The 17,309-nt window shown below is 45.9% G+C and overlaps 1 long non-coding RNA gene across 1 annotated transcript in view; it reads left to right on the plus strand.

The window, feature by feature from the left end:
- The window catches only part of LOC121036425 (uncharacterized), a 15,521-nt gene extending 1,801 nt beyond the window's left edge, over positions 1-13,720 (plus strand). Inside the window, exons 2-4 of the long non-coding RNA XR_005793347.1 lie at positions 339-444; positions 800-908; positions 12,641-13,720. This is a non-coding gene — a long non-coding RNA (uncharacterized LOC121036425). The remainder of the gene's footprint in view (positions 1-338; positions 445-799; positions 909-12,640) is intronic.
- The last annotated feature ends 3,589 nt before the right edge of the window (positions 13,721-17,309 follow it).

A 17,309-nucleotide genomic window follows, 5' to 3' on the forward strand; every position in this document is an offset into this window, starting at 1 on the left:
AAAAAAAAAAAAAAAAGGTTAGCAGTTACCATTACTTCTGCTGTGATCTCTCGCTGCCTCATGGTGTCACTGTTGGACACCGATCCCCTCGGTTCTCAGCTGGTGCGCGCCCCCTGCTCCCCACAGCCTTTCAGGCCCAGCTGGGGCCCTTGGGACAAGGGACAGCAGCCTCCCACTTTCCTAATCATGGCCAAGGGTACCCTGACTTGGTCTCCTAAAATAGCAGTTCACCTACACAGCCTCCTCCCCGGGAGACCAGCTAGCTGAGCAAGGCTGAGTCAGACTGGTTCCAGCCCCTCCAGCTGGCGAAACCTGAATCTTCACTCTCTTCCCCACAGAGACCCACCCTGCGCCCCCGAAGCTTTTCTGTCACCGTCTTGGAGTCTAAGGATCTGAGCGTATCCCTTTCCCCAGTGAGGCTACTCTTTGAAGGAAGTTACCAGGGTGAGTCCTGGGGCCCCACACCCCATTTTGTTCAGAAGGCTGTCTGTCCTCTGTGGTGCCAAGTGACTGACCCTCATTAGGAAGATTCCCCAAGAGATTAATTACCACGTGCCAACACGTGCCCTTGTGGTGGAACCACGGCCAGGGATCCTCGGGCACTTTTTTGTTTCCTAGAGAAGAGGGCAAAACCCCACACATCTACTGTCTGCTTCGAAATCACGTCATGTGCAATTTTTACAAACTGCACGCGTGATTCTAATAAGCAGCCAAGGCAGAGAATCACTGAATTAAGAAGACTGACACCTAATGGTTATTAATACTCACCTGTGCAAATGGCTGTGCGCTTATTCCCCAGAGGCTGCCATCCCCAGAACATTTTGATCCTAAAATATTGGAGCTAAATCCGTCCTTTGAGATCAGCTGACTCGATGATTACCAGACTCTGTGCACAGCCGAATCATCAGGTTGGTCTGTTTATCATATAGATTCTCACGTATTGCTGATGCACTGGGTCTGGGAGTGGAGAGGGCGGGGACCCCAAATCCTACTGAGATGCAACAAGGAGGGGACCTGTGAGGAGGGTGTGGACAAAGTGGATGGAAGGCTACCCACACAGTCATGCCCCGGCAGGGAGTTGTTAGAGGCAAGGGCGGCATCCCAGGTAGAATCAGACAGTTGGCATCAGAAGCTGGAAACACAATGCAGTTCTCAAAATTAAATCTTTTTTTTAAAGTATTTATTTGTATTTTTACCTTTTTTTAACGTTTACGTATTTTTGAGAGAGAGAGAGTGTGAGCAGGGGAAGGGCAGAGAGAGAGAGAGAGTGCGGGCCTCAAACGCAAGAACCATGAGATCATGACCTGAGCTGAAGTCAGTCGCTCAACCAACTGAGCCACCCAGATGCCCCCTCAACGTTAAATCTTAAATCTCTTGCCAATTAATATATCCCCTGTCTGGCTATTGGAGCATAATTTCAGATGGAAGAAAAATGTATGTCTAAAGCAGGAATCCCAATATCAAAACCCTCCGCGAGAGTGGAGGTGAGCCCTGGGAATGCAAGCTAGGAAACCATTGCTGCCAATGGTCAGTGAGGAAAGCCTTGGGCTCCGATGACCTCATGGCTCTTTTCTGTCGCTGGTGACTGGACACTCCCTTCCCTTTGCCCCCCTCCACCCACAGGCATATCAGACAGATGACCACAGGAGCACAGGGGAAAAGTGCTCCCCATCGATAACACACATTCTCATGTGCTGCTGTGGCCTCATCTCCTGAATGTCCTGTGATGTCAGGCTGAGCAAGCCTGAGTGAGGTCAGCGGGAACTCTCTCCCTGGAGACCCAGGAATTTTTTGAAAAGTCGTACAAGGACAAATGCCTGGTCATGCCTTGAATTCTCTGTGTGAAACCTTTAGCTCTGACAGCTCAAGTCCCATTTGCTCCTTGGCTTACCGTGCATGGTTTTGTTTTTCTGAGCAGTGTTCGCTGTGAGAGGTGAAAGAGTATTTTCATCTGGCTCCAGAGGAGTCAGCAAGGCAGGCTATCCAGCCAAGAAGGAGGTAATTACTGAACCAAACTAGGCTCAAATGCTACTGCCTCCAGAGCCCTTACCTCAGAAGGGGTCTCTCCCACTCCTCTGCATTCAGGCAGTGACCCTAAGTGACCTTTCCTGAGCTCCAAAGAACTCAGTTAGTGATAAGGAACTCAATGTGCGGGGACCAGAGCCTCCTGGGTGTCACCATTCCCAACATAATGCCAGAGCCTCACCAAAGTCCTTTCCCCACATTCTCATGCTCTCGAACCTCTGACCGCTCCCCAACCTTCCCCACCTCCTACTTAGCTAAATATTTGGGAGCTGAAACAATAGCCTTACTGAGGCAGTGGTGGGCAATTACTGGAAAGCCATGTGATTGTCCAAATTGAACCAATTTGTCAAAGACAGTTTTCCTTTCACTCATCACCTCCCCCACACCCCATGATAAGATAGGGTCCCCAGAGCACAATAATCCTTTCCTGAGATACAATGTAGAGGCTCCTGAGAAAAGGAACAAAAGTGAGGCTAATTTTGGCTTTTCTGGGACTAAAGGAAAGGAGGCAGGCCAGCCCCATCCAGCTCCAGGAAGCCAGGGTGGGCCTTGTTTCGTTGCTCCAGGGTATCTGCTCAGACCACCAGGGGATTTGGAGAACAATGCCAGGAGGGTGGGGAGGAGGGGAGCAGAGTCCTGGCCCTGGCTGCAGTGTGGGAAGCCTGGTCCCAGCTCTGAAGAGGTCTCTAAAATGACAATCTGTGACTTCAGATTTGAAATTGGTTTTAACTGTAAACTCCTCACCACTGCTCCCCAACTAAATCAGTGATGAATTAAGATTTGGGGATCCTGGGGCGCCTGGGTGGCTCAGTTGGTTAAGTGTCCAACTTCGGTTCAGGTCGTGATCTGGTGGTTCGTGAGTTCGAGCCCTGCGTTGGGCTTTGTTGACAGCTCGGGGAGCCTGGAGCCTGCTTTGGATTCTGTGTCTCCCTCTCCTTTCCCTCCCGCTTGCGCTCTGTCTGCCTGTCTCCTTCTCTCTCTCTCTCTCTCTCTCTCTCCCTCCCTCCCTCACTCCAAAAAATAAATAAATATTAAAAAAAAAAGATTTGGGGATCCCTACAGACAAGCAGTGGTCTTCATGCTCTTCAGGGCTCCGTGATGCCCCTAAAGTTGTAAGCTACTGTTGGTATGCATCAGCACTTTTTTCCAGGGTGAGGGTCCTTGACTTTCCTCTGATTCTCAAAGGGATCCACCGTCCCCAAAAGATGTGTACCTCTAGGAGGAGTGCGGCACCCAGGCAGAGCTCCTGTCCTTTATGGCAACGCTGGACAGATTTCAATGTGCATTAGAATTGGCTGGGTATCAGGTTAAAACGTAGACTATGATTCAGTAGGTCTGGGCAGGGCTCAGAGTGTGCATTTCTGACAAGCTCTAGGTGACTCAGAGTCGGCTGGTCCACAAACCACATGCTTGAGTAGCAAGGCTTGAGGGCTTGCCGTGGGTTTCTTACTCCAAGTCTGGATCAGGGCCATAGCCTCCTAACCCAACTCTCGACTACCTCCCGATGGCCACTGGAAGTGACATAATTCTAATCCCATTCTTCCTCCTTCCCCCCACCCCCACCCCAGCCTCTATGTTAAATAATGGCACTGAAGAATCCATAAACAAAATGTTTCATGATTTGTCTTCATCCTATCTTTTCTCCCATTGTCTCGCTCCACGATTAATTCCGTTCATGCTGGATTACATAAGGACAAGGACTGGGGGGAGCTGGACCAGGGTCTGAATCCTGTTCCTGTCATTTACTAGTTTTGTGACCATCTGATTTCCTTCATATGTACAATGGAAATAAAAATATCTACCTCATGGAGTTACCATGAGCAGCAAATGAGATAGTGTGTGTAGAGCATTTAGCACAGTGCTTGCATGTAGCAAATGCTCAATAAGCAGAAGCTGTTGTGACTTAATCACCTATGCCCTAGAGTTTCCATTTGTCACATAATAATGCCCAGCTTGGATTGTTCTCCCAATCCTGCCTGCATCAACTGCCATCTCCTCCTCCCCCTCCCCACCCCCAGGTACCATCCTGTCTTTCACCCAACTGTAACACTATAGGTGATTTCTTTCTCTAGCCTGCCTATAGACGTGGCTAACATAGTTTGGGGCACATTTTTTTTTTTATTATTAAAAAATTTTTTTCTTTGTTAATGTTTATTTATTTTTTTTAAATTTATTTATGTTTGAGAGACAGAGAGAGACAGCGTGAGCAGGGGAGGGGCAGAGAGAGAGGGAGACACAGAATCAGAAGCAGGCTCCAGGCCCTGAGCCGTCAGCCCAGAGCCCGACGCGGGGCTCGAGCCCACAAACCATGAGATCATGACCTGAGCTGAAGTCGGACACTTAACCGACTGAACCTCCCAGGCACTCCCTGAATTCAGTGTTTTAGATTGAGGGGTTAAAAGGTCTCTACAGTTTGGTTCGTTGGCTAAACCATGGATCTAAAGGTGGCCTACACAAAATGAAGTTAAATGCCAGAACAGCTTTGGCGTATTGTAGAGGAAGGTAGCCAAAAGCTTAGGGAGACTGGTATGTTAAAGTCAATTTATCATGTAAGACCTGCTCACCAACATCAGCAGGGTCAGGAGTACAAACCTTTTGCTCTGACTGTGAAAATAAGTTTGTGAAGGGAGCCTCAGCTTCCTTGTGGTCACTCTTGTCTATAGGTCAAACTTTCCAATAGGAACTGCAACCACCAAACTTATATCCCTCATGCAAGGGGATAATGGGATCTCGGAGCGGCAGGTACCAAGTGATAATCACTTAATCACCAAAGACAAGCTGTGTGTGGTTACCATCATGGACAATTGAGCCCAAGCAATAATCACAATATTATGACTCATAGAGACCTATGGTGTTTAGCTGGTGGATCACGGTCCCTTTGGGGAAGACTGAAAGAAAGATTAACAATGTTAGTAGAGTTCTTCCTCAAGGGAACCTGGTCTCTACTTCATTCAAGAGGTTCTAGGTCTGCAAACTGGTTCAAGTCTAGGAATTGATTGAAGGGCCATCATGACTCTGTTTTTGGTGATCCAAGATATACTACTTTTCACTCAACTCAGAACTCTTACGCTCATACATAGGCAAGATTCTATGCTAATTCATGGGCTGTGGTCAGTGGTTTGGCTGGATGGTCAGGGACTTGAAAGGAACATTATTGGAAAGTTAGTGACAAGGAGGTCTGGGAAGGAGGTAAGTGTATAGACCTCTCTGAATGGGCAAAAGACGTGAATGTATTTGTATTCCATGTGAATGTTCACCAAAGGGTAGCCTTAGCAGGGCGAAAATTTAATCAAGTGGATAAGACACCCTATTTTATGGATACCTGTCACCTTATTTCCTCAGTCCTATCATTGCCTACTGGGTTCGTGAACAAAGTGGGAATGGTGGCAGAGATGGAGGTCATGCTATGGGCTCAGCAACATGGACTTCCACTCATCAGTGCTGACCTGGCTATAGCCACTGCTGAGTGCCCAATGTGCCAGCAGCAGAGACCAACACTGAGATCATCTGGGGTGATCAGCTAGCTACCTGGTGGCAAATTGATTACATTGGACCATTTCCATCATGGAAACTTTGTTCCATCATGGCACTTTGTTCTTATTGGAATACCCACTTAGTCTGGGTGTAGATTTGCCTTGTCTGCACACAATGATTCTGCCAAAACTACCATAGGTGCACTTACAGAATACCTTATCTGTCATCATATTATTCCATACAGCACTGCTTCTGATCAAGGGACTTAACTTTATTGCCAGTGAAATGTAGCAATGGGCCTATGCTTGTGGAATTCACTAGTCTTACCACGTTCCCCCATCATCCTGAATCAGCTGACTTGATAGAATGGTGGGATGGCCTTTTGAAGACACAGTTACAGTACCAGCTAGGTGACAATATCTTGTGGGGCTGGGGTAATGTCCTTTAGAATGCTGTATATTCTTTAAACCAGTATTCAATATCTAATGCTATTTCTCCCATAGACAGGATTCATGGTTCAGGAATCAAGGGGTGGAAATGGGAGTCCCTCCACTCACTATTATTCTTAATGATCCACTAGAAAAATTCCTGCTTTCTTTCCTCGTGCTCTTAGGCTCCACTGGTCTAGAAATCTTAGTTCCAAAAAGAGGAATGCTTACACTGGGAAACACAATGATTCCATTGAACTAGAATTTGAGACTGACACCCAGCCACTTTGGGTTCCATACGCCTCTTTATTAACATGCAAAGGAGGGGGTTATGACTGGCCTAAGCAAAGGAGGTAAACATTTTTAAAGAAATTTGATACATGCAGGCACATTTTCTATCAATTCTTCCTTTCCTTATAGAAAAAGGAAATAAGCACATATATAGAACAAGTCACTTCCAAAGTTCCAAGATAGGTATTTGAGGGATGTGTTGGGTCTCTTTTACATGTCCACTTGGCTAGATCACAGTCCCCAGTTATTCAGCCAAATGTTGATCTAAATGCGGTGTGGAGGTAATTTGTAGATAAGATTAAAGTTCTTAATTGACTTATGTAAGAGACATTATCCTAGATAATCAGTTGGTTCAATGAGTTCAAAGGTCTTAAGAGGGTAGCTGAGGCTTGCCTGGAGAAGAAAGTCACTTGAGAGTTCCAGCTTACCTTTCTTGAAGTTCTGCCCCATAATTTCAGGCTTATCTAGTCAGCCCCTAGAAATACATAAACCAATTCCTTGCAATAAATGTCTATATATTCGTATATATCTCCTACTTGTTCTTCTCTAGTTGAATCTTGACTGATAGAGACGTTAGAAATGCCTGTCTCTAAAGTCCCTCCTATTTCCCACCTTCTCATCCAGCAGAGAAACCCAAGAGTTAGGGAGCATGAAGTCATGATTTTCTGAAGTAAATGGAAGAGTACCTTGTATTGAAACTCTAGGATTGGGAAAGCAGAGGGACCTTTGTTCCTCTACAAAAGGAAAGATTAAAATTATGTTGACAAAAGGAACATGAAGTACTAACATAGACTCATTGAAGGATTAATTAATCCTTTTTAATCTTTTTTTTTTTAAGTTTATTTTGAGAGAAAGAGAGAACACAACTAAGGGAGGGCCAGAGAGAGAGAGGGAGAGAGAGAATCCCAAGCAGGCTCCTCACTCTCAGCACAGAGCCTGATGAGGGGCTCAAACCCACAAACTGCAAGATCATGACCTGAGCTAAAAAACAAGAACCAGACATTCAATGAACCAAGTCACCCAGGCACCCCTTTATCTTGTTCTTTTTAAACCGAGATATAATGGACATGAACATTATGTAAGTTTTAGGTATATAAAGTATTGATTTGATACATTTACATATTACAATATGATTACCATCGTAGTTTTAGCTAACATCTCCATCAGGCATGCACATAACATAATTATTATTTCTTTTTTGTGGTGAAAACCCTGAAGATCTAGTCTCTTAGCAACTTTGAAGTCTATAATACAGTATTGACCATAATCACTATCCTGTGCATTATTATTTCTCCATGTTGTATTCATCCACTAGTTGCAAGTTTGTAATCCATTTTTTAGTCTAACATTTTGGGGGGAAAGCAAGCTGCATTCTGAAGTGGAAGTCCCCTTTATTCTAGATGTCCTTTATTTTCATTGTTGGGTCTCAGAACCACCTCTCCTCTGTACCCAGTGGCAGAAAGTGGAGAGAGGAGAGTGAGATGCCAGAGGCTGAGTAATTTACAAGCACTAGAAGGGACTTAGACCCGGAGATTTCTGGTGAGAGTGTTGGTAACTCAGCAAAATGGGGTGGGGTGATGCAGGGACTCCGAGGACAGGGCTATGAAAAGGAAAGAGAGACTATGAGAAGGGAGAGAAAGGCTAATATTAGAAAAGGACAGGACAACCACAAGGTATAGGTCAGGGCAGTGAGGCTTCAGACTTACACTCAGGGCAAAAGAACAAAGCAAAGGGATTCAATATTTGACTTTCCACACTCCTTATTCTATATAGTTCGCATTTATCACTGCAGCTTTGAGTAAAGAAGTGCTCACCCTTTTCCAGGTTCTGAGGTCTCAAAGAGGAAGGGGGAGACTCCCTCCCCCAAGATCAGTGTCTTCAAAAAAAAAAAACAACAAAAAAAATCCGTGTCAGGAATTGGAAGCGCTTTCATTGAGGCTGCCCAGGGGGCACTGAAGGGAACAAGAGAGTAGTGCCTTTTACATGCCCTTTGCAAAGTGACTCAGAGCGTGGAACTCTGGGTGGAAGTTACAGGGTGACAGATTTCACTTCGGTGAAGAAACGTCTTTTAAATGCTCTTTTTGACTAAAGGGAAATGGGCTGCTTTGGGAGGCTTCTTGTCTCTGAGGTGTTAGTAGGTACTGGGTGACTACCTAGTGGGGGTAGTGCAGGAGGAAGTCAGGCGGTAGACTCTGAGGTATTATTCAACAATAAAATTTTCCAGTTATACTGAGATAACTTAAAACAGTTTTTTAACGTTTATTTTTGAGAGACAGAGACAGAGTGTGAGCGGGGAAGGGGCAGAGAGAGACACAGAATCCAAAGCAGGCTCCAGGTTTTGAGCTGTCAGCACAGAGCCCAATGTGGGGCTTGAACTTATGAACTGTGAGATCATGACCTGAGCCAAAGTCGGACACTTAACTGACTGAGCCACTCAGGTGCCCCTATACTGAGATAACTTTAAGAATATTTGGGACCAGGGGGCATTCACTTTCAAATGCCCCCTCTCTGTAAAGAGAACTTTCATACTATTCTTCCTTTCTGATCTTATATTCTAATAAACTTTTCCCTGCTTCCCCCCCCCTCCAAAAAAAAGAATATTTGGGACCAAAACCATGAGACATTCTATTATAATCTCAGGGTTAAAACTCATCATAGAGAGGCAGAGATGGACAGGATCTTTAAAATCATCTCGTCTAACCTCCTTCCTTCTCCCCTTTTATGTAAGTGAAAAAAGGTAAGGCTCAGAGAGAGGTGACTAACTCAAGGTCATATAGCCAAAAAGTGGAAGATCTGGATTAGAACCTGGAACTTGGAGGCAGATCCGTTCTCTCAATATCTTTGCTGGCCCCAGGATCAAATCTACCCAGCAATGATCTGGAAACTTACCAAGAAAAAAAATAACGGAGACAATTAAACCTTGACAAATGACAGCTTCTTCAGATATCATTTAAACACAAAGAAATATAAGGAACTCAACTGCTGAAGCGCCCTGATAACATCAAGGAAAAGGAGTCATTTCACATAAATCTCAGAGATGATGTCATCTAAACACAAGCAGTTAGTGGAAGTTCCAACTCATTATGAAGGAAATGATTCTTATAAATAGTTTTGATCTAGAGATACTGTTTGGCGTCTTCAAGCCATAGATTCTTGAAATAGGAAGACCTACCATAGAGGTCATCTGACCGGGGCATGTTGGTCCTGCACACACCGGGCAGGGTGAATGCCACTCTCAACTCTGTGTTTCCAGGGTACCTCATACTGGCCACTGCTCTGGCATTTTGAACATTATAGTATGCCAAATTGAATGGAAGCTTTTTCTTTCAAACTGAAAGTCCTTTTTTCCTAATTATAAAATAAACATGCTCATTGTAAAATGTCAAGCAATACAGAGAAGAATAAAAAAGACTTACCAGAAATCTCACCACCCAGAGATAACCATTGTTAGCATTTTGATGAGTATCATTCACTTATTTCTCCATGCACATGTGCTTATATTTGCACATCCATAGTTTTGTAAAATTGGGACCAGAGTAAAAGAATGGGCAGTTTTGTCACATTCTTTTTTTCACTTTTAGTATAGATCTGTATTTTCACTTTAATGGCTTTATGAATAAACCTTAACATAGTGAGCCAGACCCCGACTGATGGATCAGTTGTTCCCAGGCTTTTGCTAACTTGGGGGTTATTTCCTGCTTCAGGGAGAGAGGTCATGTTGGTCACCCTTGGGAGGGTGAATCATCTCTGGAGACTAAAAGTAGCTTGCTTCCTCTCAAGTGGTGAGAGGAGTGATTGTGGGGCTAAGGCTCCCCGGAGAATGAGGGGGTCGGGGGAGGCTCCCTGAGAAAGGGAGTATAAGGGGCCTTTGGTTGGCTGGAGAAGCTGCATGCTCCAGACGGAAGCCTCAAGGAGAGGCCGGAGACTGGAGCCCATCTGACGTTGGCTGACTTCTAGGTCAACTTGCAAACCTGCCCCCGGAATGCCCAGAGCAATCGCCAGAACAGACGACTGGGCCACCTCCTGGTCCAGGACTCAGCCCACCCAGGCCAGCCATTGCTCTGGGATCAGGACTCCACTCCTGGCCCCAGCAATAAATGTGGCTCCCTAATTCCTTGGTCACTAAATGAGACCAAAGCTTCATTCACTTCTGGGTTTTGGGGTACCGATTACTTAAACCATTGCTACTCTGTTTCCCCTCACAACTATAGTAAGAGGCACCACTATCAGCTAATTTGCCACTCCACCCCCCACTCCCAGGTGCTATATGAGGCAGGGCCTGGGGGGCTCTAGCACCCACCCACACTCTGGGGATACAGAGCATCTGTATCTGTGTCTGCATGGGATACAAAATTACCACCACCACCTTTAGCTGAGGAAGAGGGCAGACGACTTCAATCATGAGCACCTTTCTGCATATGTCTTTACATACTTAGCCAATTCTCTCCTTAGTACAAACTTCTCTAGGTGGAATTGCTGGGTCTGTGGGAAAATGCTAAACAAAGCTTGCAGTAATGCTGGGAGAGCCCAAGAAAGACCAGCAGGCCAACTGCTGACTGCCTTCAGAGGGTAGTCACATTGTAGACGTAGCCGCTGTCCAGGGTCTGGCCTTGAAGGTTCAGAAACTTGATCTCCTCAGGGCCCCAAAGTTAATGGGACTCAGAAAGCTGACTCACTCAGAGGAGACTGGAGGGGATAAAGCAGAATGCCAAATGATTAATTTATAATGAGATGTATAAACGCCTGGTGAAGCGGGCATTTGGGTCAGCCTGACCAGCCTGTTCTTTCTCACTGTGGGAGGTTGCTTGCAAAGCCAAGTCATAATCAAGAGGCCAATGATGGCCCTAGAATGGAGTGAGGGGAGTTAGTTCAGTGATCTGAATGGTGACCTGATGCAGTCACTCTCCAACCAGGGAGATATACACCTCTCAGGTGACAGTGGTAGCAAAGGGAAGTCAAGTGAGTCATAAGTACAGAACTGCTCTGTGGCTAGGGTGAGCCCCACGCCATTCTCCCTGCAGACTTCTTTTTTCTGGCAGTCTTTAGGAGTTAGGAGACTCACAGATTTTCTTGGAAACAGAGAGGGTACAGATGGGTCAAATGACAGCAGAGGACCGTGTGTGTGTGTGTGTGTGTGTGTGTGTGTGTGTGTGTGTGTGTGTGTTTATTTATTTATTTTGACAGAGACATGAGTGGGAGAGGGGCAGAGAGAGAGGGAGGAGAGAATCCTAAGCAGGCTCAGTGCTGTCAGTGCCGAGGACCCCAGGACCCTCCCCCTTTTTTTTTAAAATGGTCTATCCAGGGGTGCCTGGGTGGTTCAGTCGGTTAAACGTTCGACTCTTGATTTGGGCTCATGTCATGATATCACAGTTTGTGAGTTTGAGCTCACATTGGGCTCTGCACGTGGAGCCTGCTTGGAATTCTCCCTCTCTCTCTGCCCCTACCCTACTCATGCTCTCTCTTCTTCTCTCTCTCATAATAAATAAACTTAAAAAAATTTTAATAGCCTATCCATATCTCACTTTCTCTATTCATTTATTCCTTTACTCACTCGCTTAACAAGCGATAGTTGGGTGCTGTTCAGGTCTTGAGGGGAAAGCAGTGAACAAAGTAGATAAAATTCCTGCTCTTGTGGAGCTTACATTCTGGTGGGGGAGAGAAACAATAGACATAGAGTCTAGTAAACACACAAATATTAAAGCAAACACACCAATAAATAAAACAATTACTAACTGCAAAACTTATGTGCAAGATGCCAGATGGCAATATTTGCTATGAATGAAAATTAAATGAGGAATTAAAGAGTGATAGGGTGGTAGTGGAGAACAATGTTTTTTAATGTTAACTTATTTTTGAGAGAGAGAGTGTGCAAGCAGGGGAGGGACGGGGTGGGGGGGCAGAGGATCCAAAGCAGGCTCCTCACTGACAGCAGTGAGCCCGATCTGGGGCTTGATCTCATGAACCATGAGATCGTAACCTGAGCCAAAGTCAGATGCTTAACCAACTGAGCCACCCAGGCACCCCATGGGGAACAATTTTTATAGGGTGATCAGGGAAGTTCTTTCTGGCAAGACATTTGAGCAAAGACCAAATTACACAGATATCTAAGGAACAGGTATTTCAGGTAGAGGGAACAGCGCATGCAAAGGCTCTGAGTCTAGAGCATGCCTGGAACAGCAAAGAGGCCACCTTGGCAGGAATATATCTATAAACAAGGGGAAGACGTGGTAGGAAATGGGGTTAGGAAAGTAACGGAGGGGGGGAATCAGATCGTATTGGGCTGTATAGGCCCATATGGCAAAATTTGGATTTCATTCTGAATTATATGGGAAGAAACCAATGGGTCAAACAAATGTATCTTTTATAAGGAGTTCAGCTGCTGAATAGCAAATAAACTGATTATTCTAATGTGTCAAAAACAGAGCCATTGAACATTAGGAAAGGGACCTTTCCTGTTGAAACCTCTGCTTCTCAAAGTGTGGCTCCCAGACCAGAACTAGCATCACCAAGAGCTTGTTAGAAATGAAGAAACTTGGACCTCACCCCAGACCTCCTGAGTCAGGACCTGCATTTAAAACAAGATCCCGGGTGATCTGTGTCCACACAGAAGTGTGAGAAGCACTGGTCTAGTCCGACTTCCTTATTTTACAAGTGATAAAACCAACTATCAGTCTGCATTAGTGACTTGCTCATGATCACACGGTTGAGCTCATAACAGGGCTAAGGCCGAGGCCCAGGTCTCTTGACTCTGGCAAGCCTGCTTTCCACGGCCCTCACATGACCGTGAGGCTAGTGGATTATAATATCCATTCACTCAATCAGTCAACAATTCACTCTCTCCAGCATCACTAAGTCACCATCCAATAATCATATACAATCATTTCACTAAAGATTTTTTACCCTTTGATCAACTCAAGAGCAAGTGAAGAGGAACCAATAAAAGACTAGGTTAATCTACCTTAATTGAACACCTACAATGATTGGGGGAAAAAATCTGCATTATAGGTTTCAACTGCCATATTTTTCCCACCACATCTCATCATCTGCTGAGATTTGCTGGAAATGCCCAGGATGTTTAGGTGTGGTGCCCCCTGAAATGTTTCTTCCTCCAGAAGGGTGGGAAAAAGCACAAATTGCATTGTCTTCTCAGCACAAAATTCCCCTATGGCCTGAAGCAATTGAAAAAAAAAAAATCTCTATGTGGGTACCACCCTAGGATCTTAGAGATTAGACACAGAAACCCAGGTCATGTCCCAAAAGGGAAGAGTGGAGATAGGAAGGACTATTTTAAGGGATTGATAGGGTGAATGGCTGGAAGTTTCTACAATGGAAAAAAAAGGCGGGGTTATCATCTCTGTCATTGCTATTATTGTTGTTGTTATCAAAAACTTGTAAATAGTGCTCTTAAATTATTGTCCCTTTAAAACAATAAAGGACATAATGGAGATTTCTGCATGCATTTGCAAAGAGAATATTGCTATTCACCAACAGCTTTAAGAAAAGCGGCCCAGAGATGACTGTTGGGATCCAGGCAATTCTCAGGGTAACGCTAGGTGTGTTGTTGGAGGGCTGAAGAGGGTCCGAGGGCACCATAAAGAAATGGTTCCGGCAGCGTGGAAGGGTGCTTCCAAGAGAAGCAAGCCACCCTCTAGAAGGCCATTTGAGCCATCCAGGTGGTAGCAGCAGGAGAGAGGGGAAGGGAAGAGAGGAGAGGTGGGAAGGAGACACTGTGGAATGAGACTTCCATGAAGGGGCAGACAGGGAGGCTCGAAGTTGTCTCTGAAAGATCAAGCCTGAGGGACTGAGGGGTGTGTGGGTTACCAGGAAAGTTACTCGATTTCTGTATTAGCCGGGACTGTTGGCACTAGCTGCTGGTCACCCTCCTCCACCTCTCATCTCAGTGTTCAGCACGACAAAAGCTTATTGCGTCCCCCTCATTGCAGGAAGATGTGGGTGGCACGGGTGGGGCGGGACTCTCACACAGCTGTCTCCCAGAGACATCGGCATCTTGGCTGGACCCCTCTGGTAACTTTGCCGTCTTGGAGTCCTTCGCTTCCAGCCACACGGACAGAAAAGAAAGTGAAGCTTTTTCTTTGCCACCACCAACTGGCAGTGACCCACACCTTTCACTTGCTTCCGTTGGTAAGGATTGGTTACATGACCCCATCTAAGCCCCAGGGGCTGGGAAACCTAGTTTAGGTGTAGACCTGGAAGTGAGCCTGGGTAGGGAACCTAGCCAGCACTGGCCGACTCACACGAAGCAGGGAAGGTTGTGCTGCCCACACCCTGAGCGGCTGCTCCGTAGGCTGGCAGGGAGTTTGCCCTGCTAGGAGAGGGGAGGTGGCAGGTGTCTGCTCACGCCACATGCTCACACCCTGGTGCGCTGTCTGGACCATCCTTGGTTAGGTTAGGTTTGGAGGTTGCCAGGGGCCACTGTGGCTTTGGCAGTCCCCCCCTTATAAATGGCAGAGCCGTGAACTTTGTTGTTTATCGTGGCAGGGCTGTACAACCTTTAATGCTCCTTCCAGCGCTGAGATTTCATGACATATTCAGGAGCTTTGGATTCTCACGCTGTCTCTCTCAAGGGAGTCTCCTCTTCCTGGGTCTTACTTTCCCAGCTGCAGAGGGAGTGGATTGGCCCAGATGACCTTTAACGTTCTTCCCAGACCTGAGAATCTACTTCCCTTGGGGGGCTAGCTTGAACTGGCACATTTCCACCTCTCCTGAGCCCTTGGAAAGGAAGTAGGCCTGAAAAACCTGGAGTTACCACCATGAGCTTCAGCCCTACCCGATCCTGCCCAACGTCATGTAACAAATTCAAGAGATTCCCTCAACGACCCAGCTGCTGGCATTCAGTTACCCAAAAAAAGCGGGATCTAAATGGATAGAGGGGGAAAGCCATGGGCCTATGCCAGGGCTAGAGGTCAGATTTCAGGGCAGCAAATTGTTCTGCCTTCCTGGACCTCTGTGAGGTGCAGGGCATGAGCAAGGCCTAGAGCATCCATGGATGTGAGAGCAAGTCCATCATTCAGGGTCCCATCAGGCAGCAGGTGCATACTCAAAAGTGTTTAACTGGAGGGAGGGAAAGAATAAGAGCTTCATGAAGGAACTGTTTACAAAAGTATGGCTAGAGTTAAGGAACCAACACAGAATGGCGAGAAACTAGGACCAGACCTGAAGGGCCCGGGGAACAAATGGTGTGCCAGGAGGCCTTGAGAGCTTCAGCCATGAGAGAAGGGCTTCCCCTTCCAGAGCTGCAGAGGACATGACCACTGCTGGAACTGTAGTCAAGTGGGTGGGATGGAATGGAGTAGGGAAGCAATGCGTCAACCTGGAATGTTTTGCCAGTGCCTCCCATTGGCTGAACCCAACAGGAAGCCAGAGGAACTGGGAGATTAGTGTTACAGTTATAGGAAACAGAGGGCACAGAGCAGGGCAGGGAATAGAAGGGGAGGAGGGATATGTGGAGAATAACCAGGACACTGGTCTCGGGTGCCACCCAGTCTTTCTCCCCAACAATGTGAGAAGAGTCTGAACGGCTTGGACCCGGTGGCACACTCCCGATAAAATTCCTTGCCACGTGGGTGATGACAGTGATAATAATGAAGGTGGTGACTTTATCTTAAATGTATCTAACCATGTTCTCCTGAAATAATATCCCATGACATGGAGCAGCTTTCACAGCATGTGAAGGAATCAGGTCAAATCTTCTCCATCTTTCATTTGAGATTTCTTTCAGACACACATTTGGACCCCATTCTGCCTTTTTCCTGAGCAGTGACACTGGCTGCTGTCAGTCCGGTGAGAGCTGGAGGAGGGGGGATAAATTTAGACCAGAGGGTTATTATTCTGGAGCCAGTATTTTAGGTACTTGATTTTTAACATGACCTTGACCTGTATGCCTTGCATAACTGCATATTCCCTATCCTCAGCTTGATCAGCTTCTCAGTCTCTTGCCCCCACACTCCTGTGTATCTCCCGCCCCCGGTGGCTATGAATAAATAGTTGGTGTGTACAATGTGACTTGGTCGGGCTGAAATCAGTTCCCACTCTGTCAGATACCATCACTGTCAAAACAAAGTCAGCTATGTGAAAACCCTCACCATTCTGCCTGCCTCCTTTTGGAATGCACTGTTCTGACTGCAAGTACAAAGCAGCAATTTATAAGCATGAGCTGGTGCAGAAAACAAGACACAAAACCAAGAAAATGAATATGACACGGCATAGCATGAAATTCAGAACTGTAAACAGGGAGACAGGGATGGAATCAGGAATAAGATGACATTTTGAGATTAATATACATGAGATAGGAGAGCCAAGAAACCAGACCTTAGGGATTTCTTTTATTTCTTTTCATGGCTACCTTTACTACGGAATTACTTCCAGTAGATTGTTTCCTATGGCATTTTAAACGTTTTAAAACAGATATGTCTGTGCATCAGCCATGTCTTTTAGTACTATAACAGTGGAAAAAGGTATAGAAAGTTTGTTTGTTTTTTCCTTCCCCTGTAGCATAGCATATTATTTGCAAACTCTGGGTCACAACCCATGAATAGCTCCTGAAGTTAATTAATTTAATGGAGTATGGTCAGCTTTTTTCACAAAATGAAATTGAGTTAGAGTGGAATATGAACATCAGAGTGTATTACACAGTAAAGTTAACTAGTGGATAATACACACGGACAAATGTGTGTGTTGGTGTTAACGTAAGAACGCCTCTTGGCCGCGGGCCTCAGTTCAATAGAGTTGGCTGGTTGTCAGGGCACTTGGGTCCTTGTTTCAACAGAGCCGTTAATCTTCTAAGTGGCCTCCTCTGGACAGTTGTCCTCTGGCCTTGGTATCTTCGTGTGTCAACTGACATGTTTGGACTGAATGAACCCTGAGAGCCTATCAGTCCCCCTTTTAAAACACACTTATTGAGCACCTACTAAGTGCCAAGCTCTGGGGATTTAGCAGCAAAGACCTTTCTCTCACTGAGTTTATATCCTGAGGGGTGGAGGTGGGGGGGGGGGGCAAGCAACTGACAAACAATAAACAAACAAACCAACAGGTAAAATGCCGAGGGGTGATCCGTGTGATGAAAAAAAAAAA

Source organism: Herpailurus yagouaroundi, unplaced genomic scaffold (genome assembly GCF_014898765.1).
Source record: "Herpailurus yagouaroundi ecotype Mexico unplaced genomic scaffold, PumYag 162, whole genome shotgun sequence".
In the NCBI taxonomy this organism is placed as follows: Eukaryota; Metazoa; Chordata; class Mammalia; order Carnivora; family Felidae; genus Herpailurus; species Herpailurus yagouaroundi.